This window comes from Ovis canadensis, chromosome X (genome assembly GCF_042477335.2).
Source record: "Ovis canadensis isolate MfBH-ARS-UI-01 breed Bighorn chromosome X, ARS-UI_OviCan_v2, whole genome shotgun sequence".
NCBI lineage: Eukaryota > Metazoa > Chordata > Mammalia > Artiodactyla > Bovidae > Ovis > Ovis canadensis.
Genome location: NC_091727.1, coordinates 96170579 through 96179878, shown reverse-complemented (window position 1 = coordinate 96179878; position 9300 = coordinate 96170579). Strand labels below are relative to the sequence as shown.

Sequence of the window (9300 nt, the reverse complement as noted above, 5' to 3'; positions counted from 1 at the left end):
AAGAATTGCATTAATACAATTATTGCATTATTTATTATCATCCTAATGAAAGGTTGTTGCTAAGCCATGAAAGACACCGGAATTCTTGGCCTTCAGAGAAGAATTCAATCTGGGGCCAGTGACAAGACTTGATCGCTCAGAGCTTTTGTGTAATAAAGTTTTATTAAAGTATAAAAGAGATAGAGAAAGCTTCTGACATAGACATCAGAAGGGGGGAGAAAGAGTGCCCCTTTGCTACTTGCTATTTTTTAGCAGAAAGTTATATACCTATTAGCAGGCTGCTAATTAGAGAAAGGAAATGTCTCAAAACTCAGAGAGTGGCACCAGACCCCTCACCCACAACATGCATTTTGAGATAACATTGGCACAAGGTGAGTCATCTGGGCCATAAGAGGGCTGACATGAATCTTGAAGAAAGCCAGGTTTCCAAACAAATACATAGTATCATTAACATAGCTTAAGGGAACATTTGCATGAGGAAAACATACTGGTTTGTTGAGTAAAACATACTGGTTTGTCAAGTTAGTTCTGTCTTAGTCAAAACCGACTTGAAGAATGACAGAGTCTAAGGTAAATACATAGTTCATTAACATAGCTTAAGAAATGTTTTCCATAAGAAAAATGCATTGGTTAGCTCAAGGTATGAGAAAAGTTAAGTTCAGGTGGAACCAGGTGTCCTTATGCCAACAGAGAATTTAAAAGAAACCTCCTTTTAATTTTGTATAGAGAAGGGAAAAAAAATCTGACACTTGTAGTTTGTTTCCTCCTGCCGCTTAAGAGAGAGAGAGAAAAACGTCTGACACTTGCAGCCTATTTCCTCTGTTTAGGGACCCCTAGCCTTCGTGCCTGTTACCCTCTCACTAAAAGTTTCAAGTCTGTACAGCTTGCAGAACTGAAAGCTAATGTGGGAAGTTTACTTCAGAGACTTTATTCTTCACATTAACTTGGCTCCAGCATCTTGCAAAAGTGACATATCCTTAGCAAAGTCAGAGAACACAGGATTAAACTCTGACCCAAAGTGAATTTTATGGGTAGAAGTATAGCTATCATTGAAAAGTTGGTTGAATGAAGTTTTACCCAGTGATTTAGTAAAATATAGAGTCATGTCATTCTCCCTACCTGGAGTTTCAGTTTTTAATGCTCTCATTTGCATGCATAAAATGTATTTTGTGTGTTTTTAGTTTTATATGGTTTTTTTTTTAATCCTCTTAGGGAGGGGAAGGTTTTTAAAAGCAAAGCATGAAACATTTGACTACATAAATATTTGAAACATCTTTATGGCAAAAGACAAAATAAATGACAGGCTTGGAGAAAATGTTTACAATTAAAAATAAGGATTCCTTAATATGCTAATGGATTCCCAGGTGGCTCAGAGGTAAAGAATCTGCTTGCCAATGCAGGAGATCTTTGGGTCTGGAAAATCCCCGGGAGAAGGAAATGACAACCCGCTCCAGTATTCTTGCCTGGAGAATTCCATGGACAGAGGAGCCTGGTGTGCTACATTCCTTGGGGTCACAAAGAATTGGATGCAACTGAGCAACTGAGCGCATGCGCGCACACACACACACACACACACACACACACACAATATGCTAATTGTGCCTACAAATCATTAAGAAAAACATTAAAAAGTGGGCACAGGATATGAACAGACAATTTAAAGATGAAATAGAAACGGCTTACCATATGGAAAGATAATGAAAGAAATGAAAATTAAAAATGAGATACTTTGTGATTCACCTTCTGCTTGGAACAGATTGCAGAAGTGGATAGAATTTTATGTTGGTGAACATATGGGGGAAAAGAACTCTTATCCACTCTTAGTGAGCATGCAAATTGGTCCAACTTTTATAAGGGCAATTTGGCAGATATTATTATTATTATTCCACATTTCAGTTCTCCTCGCTAGCTTCTAAGCTACTTGTGCAGACTGCTTCTGTTCCTGTCTCCGTTTCCCATTTTTGTGTCTGTTTTTTCCTAGGTGATGATACTTGTTCTCATCTCAGCCTGGTAGCCTGACCTTGACTCCTGAGTTCTGTGACCCCTTCACAACTGCAAGTCATTCTCATATGAAATTTGAGTTTACGTGGTCTGCACCTTTGAGAGTTTTGGAACAATATGCAAATTCCAGTTACATCATGCAGTCTTGCTGAGTATCTCACGTGACAGGACCAGCATTTGGGTTGCTTGCTCGTACCCTGGTTCTTCTACCCTTTGTTCCTTCTGTCAATCACACACACGTATAGTCATGCCAAAGCTATTTTACCCTTTCTATTTGTCTTGCGAATGTTGTCATTTGCTCTTTATATGTTAGTGTTGTGTATTGCTCAGTGACAGAAAACTTTCAATAGCTGTAATTTTGTTTAAGTTTGAATAAGAATGGTATCCAAGCAAAAAACCAAGAAGGTAAATGATAGAGAGGCAAGAAGGGTGAAGAGGACAAAAAAGGTGGCAAACAAAGTGAGAATTCTTGAAAAGCTTGATAATGGTGAAACCAAGACCTCTGTAGGGCATTTTTGGGTGCTAATGAATCAATAAAAAAAAGTGAGAAAGCTATTAAGGCCAGTGCATCAGGGGCACACCAGAATCATTGAGAAAATCAGACAACTCAAAATGCCAAAATAGAAAAAAAGGAAAGAGATTTGCATTTGTGGCTTCTAAAACAGAGAAGGATGAATAAGACCTCTTTTATGTGTAAAATCTACTAGCAAGCATCACAAACATGCAAATTTAAATTTTGATCTGGATGGAAAATTATTCATCGTGAGTAGTAAGTGGTAGGATAGGTTTAGGAACCGCCAAGGTCTATATGAAAAGACATGGCTTGCAGAGGAAGCAGATCATGAAGCCACTGCAGAATCTTGAAGGAACAGATAGAGAAAAATGGCTAGATGCCTGAACAGGTCTACAGTGCTGATGAAACAGTCTTGTTCTGGAAGCGCGTGCCTATTTGCACAGCTATTGTAAAGGAGGAGACAAAGACCAGAGGCTTCAAGCCTGGGAAAGATAAGCTCCAAAGTTCTTTGTTTCAATGCTTCTGGTGACTTTCTGACTAAACCCGTTTTGCTTCACAAGTTCCAAAATTCTTGCCCTCTTAAAAGAAAATGCCAGAAACACTTTTCTGTGTATATGTAGGGAAACCATAAGATACGGATCACTGAGAAACTCTTTTTTGATAGTTTTTTTAAGTGTTTTGTTCCTGAGGTTAAACAATATTTAAACCAAAAACATCTTGAATTCAAATTGTTGCTGATTCTAAACACAACTCCCACTGATAAAAGTGTGATAGTAAATGCTAATCTTTGTGTTAAAGTCATCTCCATTTACCCCAATACAATTCCATTCTTTCAACCCATGCACTTGGGAGTATATTTGACAACCTGGCAACTCTTATGAGAGAGACACCTGAAATTACTGTGCAAGTAGCTTGGCAAAATTTCTCCATATGTAATGCTTTAATGATAATAGAAGAGTCTGTGAGAGAAATAAAACAATCAGCCCTTAATGGAGCCTGTCAGAAATTTCAGAATGAGGTTGTAACTAATTCTGAGTTTCCTTCCAGTGCCAGAAGAAAATGAACATGTTGTAGCATCTGCAAAATGTTTGGGTGGTGAAGGATTTGAAGACAGTGAATTAAGTGACTTGGCTGAACTGTTAGATTCTCACCCTCAGAAGACAGTTGAGAAATCTTTCAACGATCAGAGACGTGATCCCGTCACAAGTTGATGAAAGAGGTCAGTATAGGTTAACTTCCAGAACTTGAAGAATGTTGAAGCACCCACTCCGCAAATCAAATTGCCATGATGATTCAGAGAAAAGAGATCCTTTGGTGGAGTATTTATTGACTTTCAGGCAAGGCTTAAATGATTACCCACAACCTTACAAAAGCAGGAATAAGAAAGCTTCAAACAAAGGCCAGTAAGTGTTTTCTCTTTGCTTGCTTCAACAGGGAGAAGAGGCTGGACCATCGGACTGCGTCATGCAAACCCATTCTACAAATAGCAGACAGAAGGACCTCACACAGACAGTGGAACCCTGGGATTCAGGCTCTGACAGCTTTGATGATGTGATGATCCATGCAGGAGACTGAGCTTACTCATGTGCAGATAAAATCCTGTTTTCTCCATTCTTTCCCTGTCACTACTGTGATGATCAGCCTTTTCAGTGATGCATTATATTCTTCACCTTGAGCTCAGAGAGAAATAGAAATTAATTGTTCAACAATCACGATTACTAATGTAAAATTCGTAAAATTCCATCAAGGCTCACTTTACTTAGTGTTTTATTCTGATGAACAAACCAATTGTCAGGGCTTTTATAATACTCCCTTCCCTCCCCCAATTTCCCCCCAAAGCTTATAAATTCCTCCAACACAAATTCCCTTACAATGAGGGTTTAAGTAACTCAACTCTAGGACCTAAGGAGAGGACTACTCAGTTTGATAAATTTTTGACCCTATAATTTATTTCAACTCTGTTTAAGCCTAACTTGCTGTCTCAACAGAAAGGATACAAATCCCCTTGTTAATTCATTTAGTATAAGTTCATTTGTTTTGCAGCAATTGTATAAGGTACTGAAAGGCATGGTGTGTCCTGGAAGACAGTACATTTACAGTGGATTCCTGGATTTACTTTGGTACCTAATCAAGGAGGAGAAGCTGCTAGAGTTCATTGCCATCCATCCTCTCTGTTCTCATATCTGGTCTTCCAAGTGATTTAAATGGTTGAATATCCTGTTCCCTGTTTCTAGGTGGTAGAAATCCAGTAAGTTTTCCCCTAGCCTGGAAAACCTGAAAGATACATCCCCTATATCTGAGTTTGCAGTAATCAGAGAAAGGGGACAAAAATACAGAAGTTAAAAGTCTTGGCTTGCGTAGTACAGTTGGGACGGCAGACATTCTTCAACATGTTCCAAAGAGGTGGATGAGTGTTGAAAACCCATTACTGGGTGATAGGGATCTAGGGACTTACCATAGTGCCAGGGGAGCTTACATTCTTCTTGAAGTCACAGTGGTTTTCAGCACTGGCTGCCCATCCAAATCATTATGGGGAACTTCAAAAGCAGATTTCTGGGATCTGTCCCTAGATGTGCTAAATTGGGGATTAGGCCAGCAGCTGTTGATTTTGAAAGCTACTCAAGCCATTTTTAAATAGAGTCATGGTTGAAAACTGCTCCTGTTGAAAACCATAATTATGACAGAAAATATAACACAAACAATAGTGAGCCCAGGGGGTAGGAAACCTCGATTCCAAGTTTCTGCTCTGCCACGGGCTCAATGGATGCTCTTATTCAAGTCATTGTACTCTTTCCTTATCTATCCAAGGAGAGAATAGGAACACTAAGTCTCTGATGTCCTTCTATCTCTGATATTGTTACCTTGAGAGAAAGGTGCATCAGCCTCATTGGTTGATTTTGAGATGACCTAAGCCCTTTCATAGAGACCAAGGTAAATAGTAATACTACTGTCTTGTACTCTAATTATTTAAAAAATGGTTCTTGTGGCTCAGGCTTTCTTATGTTTTACTCCCTCTCAGAAAAGAGTTAGTCACAGATGCCATAGAAGAAAGGGAAACCAATGTAATATCAACTCTGAGTTATAGGGTTTGTATTATATATATAATGCATAGACATTGTAAATAAAACTAGATATTTTGTTTCATTTCCATAAACCAAAGCAGAGAAATATGTTAACTGTTTCAAGGTTCCATGGATAACTGGGGTACTCTTAATCATACCTAGAGGTAAATATTTTTAAGCAAATGATTGTTTTACCAGTATAATGAGCAGTTCCATGTGGTTTTAAATAATGTAGTTTCTTGATAAGTTTATAATTTATTGAGATTGTTGCATTGGCAAGTTTTTATCTTAATTTGACTAGAATTAGAGAAATAAAACTTTAAGTTGAATAGCATCCATTAGGAACTGTTAATATAAAATAATACAATGGAAAACTGACTATTATATGATTCTGGTGGTGGTAGGAATGTCTAGACTTTGGCTTGATATATGGAAACATTTGTCTAGGCCCTAGACCATTTGAAATAAAATACTGGGGTAGATCTAGTTCTTGTTTATGGCAATATCCAGTTCAAATAATTTAAGAAGTATCATTGATGAGGGTAAAAGACCATTTTAATATGGTTCAGTCTAACAAGTCAGCAGGGCTTCCAAGGTGGCTCAGTGGTAATAGAATCCGCCTGCCAATGCAGGAGAAGCAAGAGATGGGGGTTCCATCCCTCGGTTGGGAAGATCCCCTGGAGAAGGGAATGACAACCCACTCCAGTATGCTTGCCTGGGGAATCCCATGGACAGAGAAGCCTAGTGGGCTACAGTTTATGGGGTCACAAAGTGTTGGACAGTACTGAGTGACTGAGCACACACAAGTCTGCAGAACACAGGAGGATGTGAAAGTTGGTTTAGGCTAAGTGGTAGAAATAGAAGTTAATGATAATAGTACCACGTACATGGGTGTTCCTTTTTTCTTTTTTAACTGAAATTTCTTTTTGTAAATTTTATATACAGTTTGAATGGAAAGGATCTTTCTGTTGTCAAATGGCTCAGGCAAATTCTGATCTTCGATTATGTGAAATACATGGAAATTTCCTTCTTTACAGACATACTTAACAACTGGCAAAAAGAAAGAAAAGAAAGACAAAGCAGGTAGAGAGAAAGGATAGCTCAGGTTGCTGAAATTTGTAGAAAATATTAGAAAACTGGCATTACATTTAAAAAGAGTATTTTGTTTGCTTAAAATCTTTTAAGATCAAAATGCAAAGAAGGCTCTTTAAACTACACATTTGGATTATATAGCTGCCAGCACCTGAATGCTAATGAAAGGCTTCTACAGCATGTATAGTCTCAAAGAGTGTATGGGTCATGTTTATGCTATGAAATACATTACTCACTGAACTTTACATAGTTTTATTACGTTTTAATGGCCTTTGATGTCAGTGTGTTATGGTTGTTTTCCTGAGAGTTCAGATATAAATATGTGCTATTAACAGAGTGTATATGTTCTGGGGAACTATAAGATCAAGTAGAAAATAGGTGAAAGGATAAATAGTACATTTCACTAACAAATATGGAGAGTAGTTAAATATGAATCTAGTGTGCTTGAGATGTTACACTTCATTTATCTTGCATTACTACATATAGCCAAAGATACAATCAACCTATCATTGTAAAGTCCCAGAGTTGGTTCTTGATTAACTGGCAGTGGTATGATGAGTGGCCTAATGGCATGAACATGGGACTTAGAGTGAGGGCTTTGCCAATGACTTCTTGTCTGCCCTGAACTGGGGACTCCCTCTCTTTGGGTGAGTGGTACTTCGTCCTGGCAGAATAACCCTTGGCCTGTTGAGGTGTGAGAAATTAGCGTGGGTCTTAGGCTTGGGAATCAGGTACAGGTATCTGCCTGCTTGCAATCCTGTCCCTGTCAATTAACAACTATGTAACTGTGGCCATGTTTTTAAACCATTTCAGACTTCAGTTTCTGATCTGTAAAATGGGGTTGAAAATACTTACCTTATTGGATTGCTATGAGGTTGTATGAAATGTTTAGCACAGTGCCTGGCATAAAGTAAATGCTCAATAAGTTGTTGCTATCACTATTGTTTTAATGTGAATAACCATTAAAGAACTAGAATATGATCATTCACTACCTTTGCCAAATTTTATCTCATTTCCTTCAAACTAAGTTATACATGATGGTCTCACGAAGAGAGAAGGAGAAAAATCGATGTTAAATATTTCTGTTTGTTTGCTTGTGAGGGATACCTGACAATAATTCCTTAGTCCTTGTTATGCCTTGACCTTAATGATTTCATATGATATATTTATAATGTGGATATTTATTTATATAGTGATTAAGGGTAATGACTTTTTTCACATGGGTGTATTTCTATTCTTTGGAAAATAATCCATCCACCTGGTTCCACTTTTAAGATAACTAAGTGACTCTGTTAACAGGAGCCAAAGATAAAGCTATATGGACCTTTGTGTGATTAAACCACAAAGTATTAGTTCATCTGTCTTTGAGAGAAATTGGATGTCTAAGTGATCTTACTAGATGAGGACAAGACAGTTCCTCATAACTAGCTTCTGAACTTCTTTGTATTGTATTTCTTGTATTCTGTGATAGCATTCAAGCAGTTTTAAATAGTTGTATTTAGAATGCTAAGTATTCATCATAACACAGATGCTGTGTATGCTGAGCAACAGAAATGTAATTCAACTTAATTCAACTTTAATTCAACTATAATAGTCTCATAACTCACATCCCATCCAACCCTTTAAGTGTTTTAACTTGGAGTCTTTGGTGTTCTAGTTATATATATATATATATATATATATATATATATATATATATATATATATATATATATATATATATATATATGGCATTCAACATCTTGCCCCTTGACTAACTTTGCTTGTGCAAACTCTGATTCTGGTACTTTCTTGTTCAAAAATTGTCAGTGGCTGCCCATTGTCTATATATTCACCCACTTAACCTTGAAATCTGGGCCCAATCTCAGTGTACCTTAACCAGTTTTGTCTGCCAGTGTTTCTTTTTTGCAATAAAAACGATAGTCCCTCCCTTCCCCTGTCTTTAGCCTATAGCTCAATTCTGATCTCTTAAGCTTATCAGTCTCTGGTGAGTAAGACCAGAAATCAGAAACTTATTATTTGAAGCCAGAGTGCCTGAGATGAGCCTACCAAGCTGTAATCTCCTTCCTATTCTCCTCCATCACTGCAAACACCTAGAGATTATTTGGCAGTGGTAGGATGACAAGAACACGGGACTTAGAGTAAGGGCTTTGTCACTAGTTCCTTGGCTGCCCTGGGCTGGGGACTTTCTCTTTTGGTGGGTGATGCTTAATCTTGGCAGGATAACCCTAGTCTGCAGTGGTGAGTTTTTTCTTAAAAAAAAAAAAATTGTGTGAGTTTCTTTTTAAGCTTCCAACCTACTAAATTAGGGCATCCTCACTAAACCCTATCCCCCTAGGCTGGGGCCTTGAATACCACCCACTTAATTTTGGCTTTGAATACAAATATCCTTGTTGAGGGCCCTGAAACAATTAATCAGAGATCTAAACTTCGTTCTTAGGTTCTTGCCAGCTTTGTCTCCTGAATAGCATCACATGCATAGGATCTTTATTTACCACCGGGCTTCAAACTGCTCTATCCACTCTTTTCCATGAGTGCTAGACTGGAATGTACTTAAGCTTACCACACCCTAGATGTGGTATCTAGAGCTGGGTCTGGCAAACTCAAGCCCTTGAGCCAAGTCTGGCCCAG

At 37.9% G+C, this 9300-nt stretch overlaps 1 long non-coding RNA gene across 1 annotated transcript; it reads left to right on the top strand.

The window, feature by feature from the left end:
* The first annotated feature begins 2067 nt into the window (after positions 1–2067).
* On the top strand, positions 2068–7657 carry LOC138930427 (uncharacterized). Its single transcript, XR_011446184.1, has 2 exons — positions 2068–3734; positions 3950–7657. It is a non-coding gene; the product is annotated as an uncharacterized lncRNA (long non-coding RNA).
* The last annotated feature ends 1643 nt before the right edge of the window (positions 7658–9300 follow it).